This window comes from Tamandua tetradactyla, chromosome 12, assembly GCF_023851605.1.
Source record: "Tamandua tetradactyla isolate mTamTet1 chromosome 12, mTamTet1.pri, whole genome shotgun sequence".
Taxonomy (NCBI): domain Eukaryota; kingdom Metazoa; phylum Chordata; class Mammalia; order Pilosa; family Myrmecophagidae; genus Tamandua; species Tamandua tetradactyla.
The window spans coordinates 81858325-81877624 of record NC_135338.1 but is presented as its reverse complement, the minus strand read 5'-3'; the positions used below and the strand labels follow the sequence as shown (position 1 = coordinate 81877624).

General features: G+C 38.6%; 1 protein-coding gene and 1 pseudogene across 1 annotated transcript in view; one reads left to right on the top strand and one right to left on the bottom strand.

Moving 5' to 3' along the window:
• ENTREP2 (endosomal transmembrane epsin interactor 2) overlaps positions 1-19300 on the top strand; it is a 512187-nt gene that overhangs the window by 296403 nt on the left and 196484 nt on the right. The window lies entirely within an intron of this gene.
• On the bottom strand, positions 3754-4907 carry LOC143652703 (protein-L-histidine N-pros-methyltransferase pseudogene; annotated as a pseudogene).

The window sequence follows — 19300 nt, the reverse complement described above, 5'->3', positions numbered from 1 at the left end:
ATTCCATTAGGTTCAGAGAATGTTCTTTGTATGATTGCGGTTCTTTTAAATTTAAAAAGTTGGTTTTGTTTGTTTGTTTAGTTTGACAAGGAATGTGGTATATCTTAGTGTTTCATGTGCAATTCAGTGGGTGGTGTATTCTGCTGTTTTGGGTTGAGTTTTCTATAAATGTTGATTAAGTCACCTTGGTTGATACTATTATTTGAGTGTTTTACAGCCTCTCAGATTATGTGTGTGGTTACTCTATCAAATACCGAGAGAGGATTGTTTGCTCCTAGGATAATTGTACATTGGTCTGTTTCACCTTTTGAGTTCTTCCAATTTTTGCTTTTTGCATTTTTGAAAAACTTTTGTTAAGTTCTATTTCAGTTTGCTAATGCTGCTGGAAGGCATTATACCAAAAATGGATTGGCTTTTATTAGGGACATTTATTAAGTTACAAGTTAAAATTCTAAGGCCATGAAAATGTCCAAATTAAGGCACCAACAAAAGGAGATCTTCACTGAAGAAAGGTTGATCAAGTTTGGGGTTTCTCTGTCACATAAGAAGGCCTATGGTGATGTCTGCTCTCATCTCTGGTCTTCTGGTTCTAACAGCTCTCTCAGCATATCTAAGCATCTGTGTCTGAGCTTTCTCCAAAATGTTCTCCTTTTAAAGGACTCCAGTAAACTAATGAAGACCCACCTCGAATGGGCAGGGTTACATCGCCATGGAAACAACCTAATCAGGAGGTCCCACCTACAAGTAAATCTGAACCACCAAGATTGGATGAAAAAGAGCATGGCTCTTGGGGGCTCATCCCTATGAAGCTTATTCTTGCAAAGGAGAAGCTAAGTCTACTGATAATTATGCTTAAGAGTCACCCTCAGAGAACCTGTTTTGTTGCTCAGATGTGGCCTTTCTCCCTAAGCAAACTTGGCAGGTGAACTCACTGCCTTCCCTACCCCCCACAATAGACATGACTCCCAGCAGTGTAAATCTCCTTAGTGAGGTGGGACAGGACTCCTGGGGATGAGCTGGGACCTGGCATCATCAGAATGAGAAAGCCTTCTCAGGCACCAGGAATCGAACCCGGGTCCTCTGGCATGGCAGGCAAGCGTTATTGCCACTGAGCCACCGTGGCCCGCCTGAGAAAGCCTTCTTGACCAAAAGAGGGAAGAGAGAAATGAGACAAAATAAATGCTCAGTCGCTGAGATTTCAGACAGTCAGGAGGTTATCCTGGAGGTTATTCTTATGCAATATGTAGATATCCCTTTTTAGTTTAGTTTATTGGAGTGGCTAGAGGGAAATACCTGAAACTGTTGAACTGTTTCCCAGTAGCCTTGATTCTTGAAGAAGGCTGTATAACCATATAGCTTTTATGTATGGAAACCTTGATGCTCCTTTTATACAGGGTATGGACAGATGTGTAAAAAAAATAAGGATATAAAAATAAATAATAGGGGGAGATAAAGGGTCAAAGTTGGGTAGATTGAAATACTGTGGGCCAATGAGAGGGAGGGGTAAGGGGTATGGAATGTATGAGTTCTTTTTTTTCTTTTTATTTCTTTTTCTGGAGTGATGCAAATATTCTAAAAATGATCATGGTGAAGAAGACACAACTACGTGATGATATTATAAGTCATTGATTATATAATATGGATGGACTGTATGTGTGTGGATATTTCTCAATAAAAATATTTTTGAAAAAAAGAGCATGGCTTTTCTTGGGGTACATAATAGTTTCAAACCAACACAAGTTCATACACAGAACTGTTTTGTCTTCTTGGTGAATTGACTCTTTTATCATTAAATAAGGTTCTTCTTTATTCTGGTATTTTTCTTGTTATGAGATCTACTTTCTTTCTATAGCTGCTCCACCTTTTTCATTTATTAGTCTTGGCATGCTGTGTCATTTTCTATACTTTTGGTTTAATCTATCTATAACTTCATTTCAAGTGGGTTTCTTGTAGACAGCAAATAGTTGTCTATATTTTTTTCTACCTGATAATGTCTGTATTTCAGTTGGTGTGTTTAGACTATTGGCATTTATCATAATTATCGATATGTTTGCAATATATCAATATTTTATCAGTATATTAATGTATCATTTTTAAAATTCATTTTCTGATTTTTCCTCTCTTTTAATTTCTTTCTTTCCTCTTCCTAGTTTCCTTTGGAATTATTTGAGTAATTTTAGGCTTCCATTTTAATTTATTTTTTGGCTTTTTTACTAGCTCTGAGTCACTTTTAGGGATTACAATATATTTACCTAAATTTTTACACATACAGTTAATATTTCACAAATAGAGTTAATATGTTATTACTTAAATTAAAATATAAAAAATCTTATAGCCACATAAATCTCTTTATCCTCCCTTTATGTTATATTTTTCATATGCTTTAAATATTGATAAAATGAAAATCCTATCAGTGTTAACAATTTTTGCTTTTGTCTTGCATAGTTCAAATAACTTAAAAGGTCAAAACATTTTATTATATTTACCCAAATATAATTTCTTTTGCTCTATTCCTGGTTCTATGTTTTCCTCTATTATCATTCCCCTGCCACCTGAAGAAGTTTCTTTTGCATTTCTTTTAAAATACACCTACTGGCAATGAGTTCTCTGAGTTTTCCTTCATCTGAGTATAACATTATTTCACCTCCTTTCCTGAAAGATACCTTTGCTTGGTAACAGAAATCTAGGTCAACATTTTTTTTTCTTTCTACATATTAAAATGTTTTCAATTCATTTTCTTCTGGATACTGTCATTTCTCATAATAAATCAGTTGATTGCTGACTTGTGATGTGTCTTTTTTTCTCTGGTTGTTTGAGGATGTTTTCTTCTTTTTTTTGGTCTTCATTTGTTTGGTTATGATGTCTTTGGGCATGTTTTTCTTTTAAGTTTACCATTAAGGATTTTGATGGTTTTTATGGATTACTAAATTAATGGTCTTTACAAAGTTGATGAGTCTTCTTTATTATTTCTTTAGTAGTTTTTTCACCAGTATCTTCCTCTTCCTCCTCTTGTACTTTCATAACATGGATTAGAGATTTTTAGATCTTATCTAATTAGTTTGTGAGGCTCTGTTTGCTTTTTCAATTGTATTTTTCTCTGTGGCTCAAACTGGTTAATTTTTATCTTTAAGTTTACTGTCTCTTGTCTGTCTTTTCTGTTGTGTTACTGAGTCCTATCAGTGAATTTTTATTTTTATTATTGTATTTTTTAGTTCTAAAAATGTCCATTTTTTTAAGTTCATATTTTCTATGATGAGAACCTTTTATCTTTCTATTTGTTTCAAGGGTGTTCAACTTTACCTCATGGAGCATTGATATAGTAACCACTTTGGTGTTTTTTTTTTAAATCTCAAAAAAAAGTTTATTAGCATGATTAAAAACATTTTCTTGAATAATGATACAGAAAGAATTTCTAAACCAACAAGAAGATAAGGGACAATACCTTCTAGCCAATATTTGAAACTGAATGGACAGTCTTCATTTTATTAAAAACTATTTATTGGTTCCATGAGGAGTCATGACTATTGCTTTGTCTGGGAATGAGTCCCTATGGCAATTAAGCATCAAAAATATCTTCCATCATAATTGGAGTGTGATCTGCATTGTGAAATAAAGAGTTGATGAAAATTCTCAAAGAGTTGAGTTTGCTTTTAAAAATATCCTTTGTACATACTACAAAGAAATAATTTATATTTTGGTGTTTTGAATTCCTGTATGATCTTTAGAGTGGCAGTCCCCAAAGGCGTCCACCCTTCACTTAATCACAAACACAAGCCCTCTTCTGGAGGATGCATCCTTGGGATGGACTCCATATGCTTCTACTGGCTTGACAACAAAGACAGCATCATCCAGAGCATACTAGTCATTGGACATTTCACCTTCACACAAGTATGGCAGTCTGGTGAAAGCCTCCAAAGCAAAGCAAAGTTTTCTGAAAACTCCAGGCAGACTATTCAGTTGTTCATCCCAATTCTGTCCCTTGATTTTCACAATTTCTGATGGTTTCTCTCACTTGCCACTGTTTTCCACATAGGGATGAAAGGGCAAGACTAGGCCAGGATGAACCAGCCTCTAGTAGGCCCCAAGATACTTCTGATCTCTTTTAACAAAGCCAGGGGCTGATCACAGCAGTGAGCAAATTCAAGCTGCTGATGATATCATACTGGAACCCTGTATTCTGTCATTCATTTATACCAAGCACTCTGTACTACTTTTCTGAAGCTGCCAGATCATAGTTTCAGGTAGCTTAGTGGCATAGATTTCTTCAAAATGAGGACTCAGGATTTGTGTGATTTCTCTATCTCCAGCACCTAGATCATGAAGTCTATGGGCTTTCTAGTCTGGATTAATTTTAAGCAGCCTCTGAAATTGATCTGGTAAAAACACAAACACTGGGCTTTCTCAATGTTTTGGACATAAACAGGCTAAAACAGATGACACAAAAGAATGATATAATTGGATCAGTAGCCAGCCTTATTTCTAAGTGCTGTTGTTTAAGAAGACTTGTGTTCCTTGATCAAGGCAACTCTGAACAAAGGTAGCCTGGAATGATTCACATAATTTCTCGGTTGCACGTGTACCACTGGTGGCTCTCCTTCCTGCTGCCTTGTGGCCACTGCTGGCCCACTGGGGCCACTTGTCATGTTCATGCTCAGGGAGTTGGTGAGTGGGTCCATGTCCTCCACAGCAGCCACACAGACACCAGTCTCAGGCCCAGCCAGGCTAGGGACTGTCTCCTCAGGGGCCATGGCCACTTGCTCTGATCACTCCTGGCACCAGAGCTTAAACCATCATGCTCAACTTGTTGCTTTAGGGTTCTTATTTGATAATTCCAACATCTGGATAATCTTGGGGTTCAAGTATATCGATTTCCCTTTTCTTTGATAGTTGTTTAGGTTCAATATATATTGAATATATTGACATTTATTCTTGGGATTTTGAATATTATGTTATGAGATGCTAGAGCTTGTTAAAGACTACTGGAGAATGTTGGTTTTTTTGTTAGATGAAAACTTTTAAGTCCTGACTGGCCATCTGTGGACTATTGGCCAATGCCAGTTTAGTTATCAAAGGCTTTGCAGTGCTATTTTTATCTGACATATATTTGAGCCACCCAGTTGTCATACTGGACTATAATTTACACCACGTTTCACTTCTTAAATCCTTAGTTAAGTTGATTCTGGTCGATTCTATGCATGAAAAACTCAGGATTGGGCTCAGGACTTCATTGCAGATTAAAGGACTTCTTTCTCATCTTTCTCCTTTTCATTATCTTCCCACACTTCCTGCTTAAGGGGAACCCTTTCCTAATCTTGCGGTAAAATGTAGGCTTTAGCCTTTAATTCCCTTGTGTACATGAGCAAAATGGTGAGAGGAAAGAGCCTATAGGAGCTGCCAGTGTTGCCACTCCCAACCCACTGCCCTGCCTTCTAAAATTGTCACTGCTGCTTACCACAGAGTTGTAGCTTCCTTACTGGAGCTCACCTGAATTGGGATCACAAGAGTCAACAGAACTTTGTCTTGCAGGCTTGCCTTTCCAGTCCTCTCATAGAGAGGGTCTTCTAATGTAGAGTTCCTTAGACTTTTCTGTCTATGTCTGTTTATATTTGTGGAGATATGAGAGTCTAAAGTGATAGTTACTGTATATTATTACAAAAATAATACCCAACAAATGAAACATATGGAATCCGCCACCATATTGTTTTTTTTAGTTTCACTTTCCCTACCTAGTCTGCCTACAGTAATTAACTTTTCAGTATCTGGGGTAGTTGTTTTGGTATTCTGTCCAGGGTTTGTAGTTGTAACATTTGGAGAGATAGGGCAAGTGTATTTACTCCAGCTTAACTGTAACAGAAACCTTGTAAGTGAATTTTAATTAAAAAATTTATCCTCGCAAATTGTATCATTTTACTAGTAATTCATTCATTTATTCAATCATTCATTCATCTAGCCAACATTTATTAAGCATCTCAACTATTGGCACTATTCTGCACATTTAGGATACAATGTGGCATACAGATTCAGTGCAATGCCAATTTAAATTCCAAAAGCCTTCTATTCAGAAATAGAAAAGCCAGTCATCAAATGTATATGAAAATGGAAGGGCCCCAAAGAAAAAACCATCTTGAAAAAGAAGAAAGAACTTGGAGGACTCTCATTTCCCAATTTTAAAACTTATTACAAAGCTACAATAATGAAAACAGCATGATACTGACACCAGGACAGACATATAGACCAATGAAAATGAATTGATAATTCAGAAATAAACACATGGCCAATTGATTTTTGACAGGGATGCCAAGTCCACTCAATGGGGTAAGATTAGTATAACATATGGTGCTGGGAAAACTGGATATATATATATATATATATATATATATATACACACACACACACATATACACACACAAAAGAAGAAGGTGAACCCCTTCCTCCTACCATGTATAAAAAGTAAAACAAACTGCATCAAAGACCTAAATATAAGAAATAAAACTTAAACTTCCAGAGGAAAACATAGGAAAGTATCTTCAGAACTTTTTAGGTAATAATTTCTTAGACTTGACACCAAAATCATGAGCAACAACAACAAGAAAATAAATAGATGGGACTTCATCAAAATAGAAAACTTTTACACATCAAAAGACTTCATCATGTAAGTAACAAGATAATATATAGAATGGGAGGAAATATTTGGAAATCACATATCTGATAAAGGTTTAATATGCAGAATTTATAAAGAACTACAACTCAAAAAACAAAAAGGCAGACAGCTCTATAGACAAATGGGCAAAAGACTTCAATAGATATTTATCTAAAGAAGATAAATACAAATAACCAACATGAAAATATGCTGAACTTCTTTAGCAATTAAGGAAATGCAAATCAAAACCACAATCTGATACCATTGCACATCCACTAGAATGGCTACCATTGAAAAATGGAAACTAACAAATTTTGGAGAGGCTGTGGAGAAATAGAAACACTTGTTCACTGTTGGTTGGAATGTAAAATGGTACAGATGCTATGGAAAATAGTTTGGCAGTTCCTCAGAAAGTTGAATACAGAATTACCATATGACCCAGCAACCCCACTTCTAGGTATATATCCCAAAGAATGGAAAGCAGGGATGCAAACAGATATTTTCAAATCAATGTTGATAGTGGCATTTTTCACAATTTCCAAAAGATGGAGGCAACCTAGGTGTCCAGGGCAGGCTGCGAAGCCGACGACTCCAATGGATGGCCTGGATGAACTCCACAGGAGAGGCTCACCAGCCAAAGCAGGAATGCAATCTGTCTCCTCTGAGTCCTCCTTAAAAGGCTTCCCATGATTGGATTTAGCATCACTAATTGCAGAAGACACTCCCCTTTGGCTGATTACAAATGGAATCAGCTGTGGATGTAGCTGATGCGATCATGACCTAATCCTATGAAATGTCCTCATTGCAACAGGCCAGCGCTTGCCCAATCAGATGAACAGGTACCACAACTTGGCCAAGTTGACACCTGTCCCTAACCATGACAGTCCACCCCTTGTCAACTTGGCACACACACACACACACACATATATATATATATATCACCTTAGACCATACTTAATTTCCAAATGAAAACAAATAAGCACACATTTTTTTCTTTTACCTGACAATACTCAACTGTCCAGCATATAACTGGAAACACATTAAATCTCTCCAGAATAGGGTGCAAATCCTTGGGCAGCATTCATTCTTAAACTTGATATCTTACAACTTAAATAGTATAACACACAAAACAGCATTACAGTCCTCGTTTCTGTAACTGATCACGTGGTCAAAGTTCATATTTATCACTGCCTTCTTCCACCACCCATTCCATGTTTCCTTTCCCCTCAGCAAGCAATTCAGCTGGCCGTGGTTCTTTGTCTGGTGGGATGACCCAAACCTTCATTCCTGAAGTCTCAGAGCCATTAGTGGTCCTGCCTGGATTGTGTTGTTGCAGTTTTCCATTGATTTTAATCACAGGGCATGGTAGTACTAATAGACGCCCCAGGGGATCTCCTATATTACAAGAAAACTCTTCTTTACCTCCATTATGTAGTTGCAGTCCTACTTCCTTCTGATAGTCAGGGTCAATTACCCCAGACAATAATGTAATCCCCTTCTTGGTGTGTTGATCCAGAGGCATAAGTAGCCCAAAGTGGCCAGGTGGCAATCTTAACTTCCAGTTCAGTGGTATCACTGTTGTTTCTCCTGGAGAAAGCACACCCCGTTTTGGAACTAAAACCTGTAGACCAGCAGAACTCAGGGTAGCAGGGACAGGAAGCAAAAATTTTCCTAGTGGATCATTAGGAGTAATAGTGAGTGGTACCACACCCATTTCCACCCCTTGGTTCCTGGACCCATGGATCCTGGCTATGGGAGAAACAGCACCATACAGCGGACGCTGATTCAGAGCATACACAGCTTCCTGGAGAACATTACCCCAGCCTTTCAAGTTTTTGCCACCTAGTCGGCACCATAATTGAGTTTTCAAAAGGCCATTCCACCGTTCTATCAATCCAGCTGCTTCTGGATGATGGGGAACATGGTAAGACCAGAGAATTCCATGAGCATGTGCCCATTCCCACACTTCATTTGCTGTGAAGTGTGTTCCTTGATCCGAAGCAATGCTATGTGGAATACCATGACGATGGATAAGGCATTCTGTAAGCCCACGAATAGTAGTTTTGGCAGAAGCATTGCGTGCAGGGAAAGCAAACCCATATCCAGAGTATGTGTCTATTCCAGTTAGAACAAATCGCTGCCCCTTCCATGAAGGGAGTGGTCCAATGTAATCAACCTGCCACCATGTAGCTGGCTGGTCACCTCGGGGAATGGTGCCATATCGGGGGCTGAGTGTGGGTCTCTGCTGCTGGCAGATTGGGCACTCAGCAGTGGCTGTAGCCAGGTCAGCCTTGGTGAGTGGAAGTCCATGTTGCTGAGCCCATGCATAACCTCCATCCCTACCACCATGACCACTTTGTTCATGAGCCCATTGGGCAATAACAGGAGTTGCTGGGGAAACAGGCTGACTGGTATCCATAGAACGGGTCATCTTATCCACTTGATTATTAAAATCTTCCTCTGCTGAAGTCACCCTCTGGTGTGCATTCACATGGGACACAAATATCTTCATGTTTTTAGCCCACTCAGAAAGGTCTATCCACATACTTCTTCCCCAGACCTCTTTGTCACCAATTTTCCAATTATGGTCTTTCCAAGTCCCTGACCATCCAGCCAAACCATTAGCAACAGCCCATGAGTCAGTATACAAATGCACCTCTGGCCAGTTTTCCTTCCAAGCAAAATGAACAACCAGGTGCACTGCTCGAAGTTCTGCCCACTGGGAGGATTTCCCCTCACCACTGTCCTTCAAGGACACCCCAGAAAGGGGTTGTAATGCTGCAGCTGTCCACTTTCGGTGGTACCTGCATATCGTGCTGAACCATCTGTAAACCAGGCCCGAGTTTTCTCTTCCTCAGTCAATTCACTGTAAGGAACTCCCCAAGAGGCCATAGCTCTGGTCTGGGAAAGAGAAGGTAATGTGGCAGCAGGAGTGGAAACCATGGGCATTTGTGCCACTTCTTCATGTAACTTACTTGTGCCTTCAGGACCTGCTCTGGCTCTATCTCGTATATACCATTTCCACTTTACAATAGAGTGCTGCTGTGCACGCCCAACTTTATGGCTTGGTGGGTCAGACAACACCCAACTCATGATAGGCAACTCAGGTCTCATGGTAACTTGGTGGCCCATGGTTAAGCGTTCAGTCTCTACTAAGGCCCAGTAGCAGGCCAAAAGCTGTTTCTCAAAAGGAGAGTAGTTATCTGCAGCAGATGGTAAGGCTTTGCTCCAAAATCCTAAGGATCTGCGTTGTGATTCTCCTATAGGGGCCTGCCAAAGGCTCCAGACAGCATCTCTATTTGCCACTGACACTTCCAGCACCATTGGATCTGCTGGATCATATGGCCCAAGTGGCAGAGCAGCTTGCACAGCAGCCTGGACCTGTCGCAGAGCCTCCTCTTGTTCAGGTCCCCACTCAAAATTAGCAGCTTTTCTGGTCACTTGATAAATGGGCCGGAGTAGCACACCCAAATGAGGAATATGTTGTCGCCAAAATCCAAAAAGACCAACTAGGCGTTGTGCCTCTTTTTTGGTTGTGGGAGGGGCCAGATGCAGCAATTTATCCTTCACCTTAGAAGGGATATCTCGACATGCCCCACACCACTGGACACCTAGAAATTTTACTGAGGTGGAAGGCCCCTGTATTTTTGTTGGATTTATCTCCCATCCTCTGACACGCAAATGCCTTACCAGTAAATCTAGAGTAGTTGCTACTTCTTGTTCACTAGGTCCAATCAACATGATATCATCAATATAATGGACCAGTGTGATGTCTTGTGGGAGGGAGAAATGATCAAGGTCTCTGCGAACAAGATTATGACATAGGGCTGGAGAGTTGATATACCCCTGAGGTAGGACAGTGAAAGTATATTGCTGACCTTGCCAGCTGAAAGCAAACTGTTTCTGGTGGTCCTTACTGATAGCTATTGAGAAAAAAGCATTTGCCAGATCAATAGCTGCATACCAGGTACCAGGGGATGTATTGATTTGCTCAAGCAATGATACTACATCTGGAACAGCAGCTGCAATTGGAGTTACCACCTGGTTGAGTTTACGATAATCCACTGTCATTCTCCAAGACCAATCTGTTTTCTGCACAGGCCAAATAGGAGAGTTGAATGGGGATGTGGTGGGAATCATCACCCCTGCATCTTTCAAGTCCTTAAGAGTGGCAGTAATCTCTGCAATCCCTCCAGGAATACGGTATTGCTTTTGATTTACTATTTTGCTATGTAGGGGCAGTTCTAGTGGCTTCCACTTGGCCTTTCCCACCATAATAGCCCTCACTGCACGAGTTAGAGAACCAACGTGGGGATTCTGCCAGTTGCTAAGTATGTCTATGCCAATTATACATTCCGGAACTGGGGAAATAACTACAGGATGGGTCCGGGGGCCCACTGGACCCACTGTGAGACGGACCTGAGCTAAAACTCCATTGATCACCTGGCCTCCATAAGCCCCCACTCTGACGGTGGTCCAGAGTGACGTTTTGGGTCCCCTGGAATTAATGTCACTTCTGAACCAGTGTCTAATAATCCCCGAAATATCTGATCATTTCCTTTTCCCCAATGCACAGTTACCCTGGTAAAAGGCCGTCGGTCTCCTTGGGGAAGACTTAGAGGAAGGTCAACAGTATAAATTTGTGGCAGTGTAACAGGTTTCTCCCCATAGGGACCTGGCCTCCCCTTCATTCAAGGAGCTCAGGGTCTGTAAACTGTTTCAAGTCTGGAAATTGATTAAGGGGCCGTGACTCTGTGTTTTTGTAATTCAGTTTAGACTTCTGTTCCCTTGACCTAGAACTCTTTTGTTTATACAGCTCCAACAAGAATTTAGTAGACTGCCCTTCTATTGTATTTCTAGGCACCCCATGATTTACTAGCCAATGCCACAAATCTCTGCGTGTCATATAATTTTGATGCCTCCTTTGAGTTTGTTGTCTATTATAATACCCGCGTCTACCCTGTCTTTGGTGATTAAGTGCTGCCACCTGGCTTCTGCCAACTCGGGATCCTGTCATCCCCATTGTGTTTAAGGATTCCAGCTCAGTGACAGCAGTTCCTACAGTAATATCTGACCTACAGAGAAGTGCAACCACAGAGCTCTTGAGGGATGATGGTGCTAGTCTCACAAACTTATTTCTCTGGTAAAAGGTGCATCTTCTGGACTTTCCTGGGGTGTAAGAGCAGGCTTTGCATGATAAATCCACTCTAACATCCCAATCTCTCTAAGCCTCTGGATCCCCTCATCTACATTATACCAGGGCAGTTCTGGCATTTCTCAGGTAATGTTGGCCACCTTTTGATCCATGTTTCAACCAACCACCCAAACAAGTTGTTAACACCTTTTCTAACTGCTCTAGCTATAACATTGAATGCAGAATCTCTGCTTAGTGGGCCCATATCAATAAATTCAGCCTGATCCAGCCTTATATTCCTCCCACCATTATCCCACACTCTTAAAATCCATTGCCACACATATTCCCCTGATTTCTGTCTATATAAATTGGAAAACTCACACAGTTCTTTTGGAGTATAACGTACCTCCTCATGTGTGATACTTTGTACCTCACCTTTAGGGGCCTGTTGGGACTTTAGTCTAGTTATAGGTCTAGAAGAAATGAGGGGTGGTGGGGGTGGGTCATGAAAAGAATTAGAAATATCTTCCAAGCCATTGCTTCAGGGCTTTCATTTGCAGTTTCATCTGGTGAAACAGGATTAATCACTCTAGGGCTAATCCCTTCAGGAGGAGGCTGGGTGGCCAATTCCTCAAGGCAGGCTGGAGGTGGGGCAGCTATGTCCTCAGGGCAGACTATTACAGGGTTATCTAAAGAAGGCTCAGCATGGTCTAGGGTTTCAACCTCACCCCCAACATCATTATCAATCCATATGTCACCATCCCATTTTTCAGGGTCCCACTCCTTTCCAATCAATGCCCTCACTTTAATGGCAGACACCATGCAAGACTGAGATTTCAGTTTACGTTGTAAAGTTGCTACTCTAACAATAAGATTCTGAGTCTGATTTTCAGAGATCTCAAGTCTACGGCTACAGGAAATAAAATTTTCCTTCAGGATACTCATAGAAACCTCTACATCTTTCAGACGGCACTTAAGCTTCTTGTTTGAAGCCTTAAGCCCATCCCTTTCACCCTTTAATGTAGACAGTGTATCTAACAACAACCAACCAACATCTCTATAACTCTTATTTCTACAAAACTCTGTAAAGGTGTCAAAAACATTATCCCCCAGAGTCTGGCTTTGTACAAGCGAAGCATTAGGAGAATCGAATGATGATATTTTGACTATCTCCTTTGCCAACTCAGTTCATGGATTGGGAGTGTCATTCTGATTATGGGAATCAGAGTCCTTAGTGTCTCTGAGCCCAGTCAGAGTAGAAAACCATTCATAAAAACCCATTTTTAAGATTCTGTTCCTTAAGAACCACTCCTGGTACCAAGATGTATTAGTTAGGGTTCTCTAGAGAAACAGAATCAACAGGGAACACTTGCAAATATAAAATTTATGAAAGTGTCTCACGTGACCGTAGGAATGCAGAGTCCAAAATCCACAGGGCAGGCTGCGAAGCATCAACAAATTAACTGATAAACAAAATGTGGTATAAACATATGATGGAATATTATTCAGACATAAAAAGGAATGAAGTTCTGATATGTGTAACCACCCGGATGACCCTTGAAGACATCACACTGAGTGAAGTAAACCAAATATAAAAGGACAATATTATATGATCTCATTGATATAAAATTATTAGAATAAACAAATTCAGAGTCACAAGCTAGAATTCATGTGCCAGGATTGGGGTAGGAAATGGGGAGTCAATACTTAATTGATACAGAATTTCTATTTGGGATGATGGAAACGTTTTGGTGATGGATGGTGGTGATGGTAGCACCACATTATGAATGTAATTAACAGCACAGAATTATATATTTGAATGTTGTTAAAGGGGGACATTTTAGATGATATATGTGTTATTAGAATAAAAATAAAAAAAACCAGAACTGTACAACATAGCTAGCCCTAATATACAATGTGAACCATAGTTCATGGTATAATTATAGTAAAGTTCTTTCATTAATTGCCACAAATACTGCACTAATGCAAAGTGTTAATAATGGGGCAGGGGGAACTCTTTATTTTCAGCATTCATTGTCTGTAAATCTACAACTTCTCCAATAAAAAATACATTTAATAAGAAACAGAATACCCAACCAATTTTAAAAAGTTTGCCCTTGCTAAGATTGGGACAGTGTACACATCAAAAATAATAATGACTGCAGGGAAGTGAAACATATCTAATATGTTTTAAATGTATGAGTGCCTAATGATAGTTGCAAAAAAACTAATTGGCTACTTCCAGACGTTGCTAGGGAACCAATTTATTCTTTTGAAAAGCATAGTACAAGAGTATTTCCATCTCTATATGAAAAAATTCCAACTAGTAAATGAAGAAAACAACAGCATTAGACCATTACCATTTTGCAACCTCCTATGTATGTATTACTGAATCTAAGACTTACACAGAGAGAGCTGTTAAAATCACATAAAGAGATACAACCAGATCTTACATTCCTCCTCATGAATGGACACAGCATGGCTCAACATCTTGCAAAGGTATACAACTTGAATCTAATGAGGCCTCTAACTCCTGCTGCTAAGGTACAGGAGATACATAGGACAGAATAATATTTTGAACTGCACCAATTGTAGGTAATCAATGAATCCAGATGAGAAAAACTGCAGGTCAAATGTTCAGGGTTTTCCAATAGATGGAATATAAGGAAAAGGAAATAATGGAGAATAAAAGAGACAAAAATATATAGCAGTTTTTAAAAATGAGCAAAACTAAACTCTAGTATCTAGGTTTGAATGTTTAATGTTGAAAAATAACAAATGCAGGCAGCAAAATGTAAATGGTTCCTAAATATATGGAACATTTACAAAAACCAACCATATGTGGGACAATAAAGAAAGTCTCAACAAATACAAAGATTGGAGACATGGAGAGAGTATGGTCTCTGAAGACAATATAATTAAGCTAGAAATATGTAACAAAATAATTATAGAATTATATCTACATTTGAAAATTAAGTAATATTTTTCTATGTAACCTATGTAGCTGTATTAGCTAGGGTCTCTAGAGAAATAGAATGAACAGGCGATATCTTTAACATAAGAGTTATAAAAGTGTCTGGGGGATGTAAGAATCCAAGATCTGTACAGCAGGCTGTGCACTGGCAGCGCCAATGAAGGTCCTTAATGAATTCTGAGAGGCTGAAGGAAAAAGAGAGATTGTCTCTTCTGAACCCTCCTTAAAAGCCTTTTGTTGATTAGATTAAGTATCACTCATTGCAGAAGACACTCCCCTTAGCTGATTGCAAATGTAATCAGCCATGGATGCAGTCAACTTGCTCATGATTTAAGTCCATGAAATGTCCTCACAGCAACAGATAGGCCAGTGCTTACCCGACCAGACAACTGGGCACTATGATCTGCACAAGTTGACACATGAACCTGATTATCCTAGTATCAAACACGAAATTGCAATGGTGTCTTAATTTGTCAAAACCTTTATGACAAATAACATACAGTGGCTTGGCTTAAATAGCAAGAATGTATTGACTCTTGGTTTTAGAGGCAGAAGTCCCAAATGAAGGCATTGGCAAGCCATGTTTTCTCTCAGAGTTTGCAGCATTCTAGTTCTCGCTTGCTGCAGTCATTGGAATTAAGAACATGACTTTTGGAAGGCACACGATTGAATCCCCAAAAACTGGATATTAGAAAATATTCTGAAATAATAATCATATGAAAACTTGTGAGATGCAGGTAGAGCTATTTAGATGGGTAATTTATAGCCTTGAGAAGCAGTAAAATTACAAATTAATCATTTAAGTATCTCGAGAAGTCAGAGAAGGGAGAAAAAATAAAATCTCAAGAAAATCTTAGGAAGGGAATAATAAAAATAACAGAGAATAATGAAATAAAATTCCAACATATAATTAAAAGGATCATAAAGGCAAAGGTTGATTCATTTCTAGCTAATAAAATTAATAAACCTATGGTAAGACTGATGTCAAAAGAAAGACATAAATAACTAATATCATGAATGAAAAGGTGACATCAGTTCAGATCCTATGGATGTAAAAAGATAATGAGAGGACATTATCAACAAATTGTATGCCAACACATTTGAAAATCAAAACTAACACAAAAAGATATACAAGATTTGAATAAACTTGGGGATTGAATCAGGTGCCCCACAAAAGACATGTTCAGTTCCCAACCTTTGGTTCTGGAGGTGTGAACCTTACAATTACAGTTTCATTGTAGCAAAAATGGGTAAAATCAGAAGAGACACATGGAAGAAGGTCTGGGACAGTCTCAAAGCAAAGCTTCTGTGTCCTTTCTACGTGGAGTCAGAATGCATCACCTTCCTGGCACATTGTTGCATATCATAGATCATGGAAGCTGGATGTAGTGTTTTCAGGGCCAAGAGTTTTCCTTGGGGTTTCACTATTTAGGCATGGTTAATGGAATAAGTGGCCATGGGGTTAAACTCAATCTCTAATCCCCTTTCCTGGGTTGGGCTGCTAAGACTTGGCTTAAAGTCCCAGCCCCCAATCAAATGGTTGGTCTTTCTGGTATGGTCTAACCACCACCTGTGGTTAAGTTGGCATACCCTGTCATTCATTAGCATAAACTATCAAGTATGATGGGAGTTGGGTGGGCATCATGAATAACAGAAAACACTCCTACACTTTTATCACAGAAAATTCCAGAGATTTAGGAATAAGGACAAAAAAAACAGCCAAAGTTCTTTATTATACAGCAGCTTATAACTACTTCTTTTTGATAATAAGTTCTGTGAGTCAGGGCACAGGGGAATGACATGGCAGCCTCTTCAATGTCACCTCTTACTTGCCCTTAGGCTCACTCAGCTGCAACCACATTTCTTGGCTCTCCCTTCAGTACACTGAGAAGGCTCCTATGTTCACAGTCTTTACATGTCCTGCACCTTCTGCTTAAAGCTTTCCTGACCCAAATATCCCCTTGACTTGGACACTCACTTTTCTCAAGTCACCTTAGAATGAAGCTTTCCCTGGCCACCCTGTTTAAGTTGGAATTTCCTTCCTATGCCCTCTGGCACTCTTTTTCTCTATGACCCTTTTCCAGCTTTATCACCCTCTAAAATATTGTACTTCTTTTTTGGAAAAAAAAAAAAAGCCCAGCTTTATTGAGATATAATTCACCCAGACATTTCCCCCATTTAAATATCCAGTTCAGTGATTTTTAGTATATGAGTGGTACATTAATCAACATAATCAATTTTAGAATACCTTCATCAACCCAAAAAGAAACCTCCTACCCAGTAGCTGTTACACTTCATTCCCCCTGAAAATCATCTGTCCTATACAACCACAAAACTACTTTCTCTAAGCATTTGCCTATTCTTGGTAATTCATATAATGGAATCATATAATATGTGGCTTGTTCTACTTAACATAATGGGTTTTTTTGTTCATCCATTTCATGGCATTTATCAATACTTCATTTATTTTTATAGCCAATAGTATTTCTTTGTATGGATATGCCACATTATTTTTATTCATTTATCAGTTGATGGACATTTATACTCTTTCTTATAGACATACTATGTATAATGCTGCTATTTACATTCATGTAGAGCTGTTTCATGGAGATACACTTTCATTTCATTTGGGCATATACTTAGGTAGAAATGATAAGTCATAAGGTAAATCTGTGTTTAACTTTTTGAAGAACTGACAGAATGTTGTCCAAAGTGACTGCCCCATTTTACATCCCCACCAGGAGCGTATGGCAATTTCAAATACTCTACATTCTCACCAAGATTTGTTATCTATTTTTTCTTATAGCCATCCCAGTGGGTATGTATTTGTCAGGGTTCTGCAGAGAAAGAGAACCAAACCTATATATGACACCATTAGCAATATATATATGTTTATGAGGCAGTCAAGTCAGAAATCAGTATGGCCAGCCAAGGAGAGAAATTCTGGTAAAGGCGATATTCAGATCTTGAGTCTGAATTCCTTATGGGAACATGGGATGCTGGAAAATAGGTAAGAGTTGATGATGATCTCTGGAATCTTGAATTCTTGGTGCTAAGAGCTATAATGGTTTGGATGAGGCCCATTCACGTGATGGAGGGTAATGTCCTATACTTAAGGGCAACTAATAGTAGTAAAAAACTAGGCCAGTGTTTGATCAAACAACTGGATACCAAAAACCCGGGCAAATTAACAGATAAAATTAACCATTACAGGGTGTAAAGTACATTCTTATCATGGCTTCAATTTGCATTTCCCTGATTGCTAATGATGTCAAAAAATTTTCAGGTATTTATTGGCCATTTGTATATCTTCTATTGATATACAAGATACATTGCCTAGATTTTTACTTCTGTTAATTTTTGCTTAATTATTGGGTTGCCAGTGTTTTCAATATGTTCTACATTAAGTCTCTCATCAGATTTTTATTTGCAAATTTTTCTCCCATTTTGTAGGTTGTCTTTACATTTTCGTTTTTTAAAAATATTTTTGTGATATCTTCACACACAGTCCATCCAAAGTATACAACTAGTGACTCACAATATCATCATATAGTTGTACAGCCATCACCATGCTCATTTTTAGAACATCTGCATCACTCTAGAAAAAGAAATAAAAAGAAAAAACTTATACATCCTATATGCCTTTCCCCTCCCTCTCATTGATCACTAGTCTTTCAATCTACCCAATCTTTTTTTATCTATCTGTCCCTCATTATTTATTTATTGTCCTTATTTTTATATTGTATTTCTTAACTGTACTTTTCCCCCTGTTTTCTCTCACCAGAATGGAAACTTCATGAGGGTGTTTATATTTTGTCTATTTTTTCAATGCTGTGTTCCCTGAGCCTAGACTATATAAAGGCACTCAAAACATACTTGTTGAATAATTGGATGGGTGAGTGGATGGATATGTGGCATGGCATCAGAAAGGTTGGGAATCACTGAGCTACAGAGCTTAGATGAAATATTTTGCTGCCATAGGAAGAATGAGTTAAAACTCTGTGCTAATATGAACAATTGCCAAGATTTAAAACAAAAACGCAGGCCAGGTGCTGAACAGTGTCTTTAGTATCACCTTTTACGTACATTTACAACAGAATGTATAGAGAAATATTTGTAGGTACACTATCATCAGTATTTTCTTGAAAGAATCAAAAGATACTGTTTGTAATGGATGCTTTAGGGAGCAGGGCTGGAATGCAGGTGGAAAGAGGCCTTACCTTTTCATTTGGTATTTTTCTATATAGTTTGAATTTTCTACATTTTTGCTTTTTGATGGTGAGATTATGGGCTATGGAAATGAGTTTTTCTTTACAGGTCTCACTACTCAAATAATGAATGTTATAAAAAATTTTAAAAGGCAGTTTCATTACCAACATTCAAGAAATGAATTACTCATTTTTAGGGACTTCCCTGAACCACTGAAAGGTCTTCATTCATCAAATAAAGTTCAGTATTTCTATTTGCTAATGCAGAAAATATTTTACTTGTACCCTTAAGTTTTCAGCGACAAAAATTTCAGATAATCAGAGCATTTTGTTTTCCATACTTT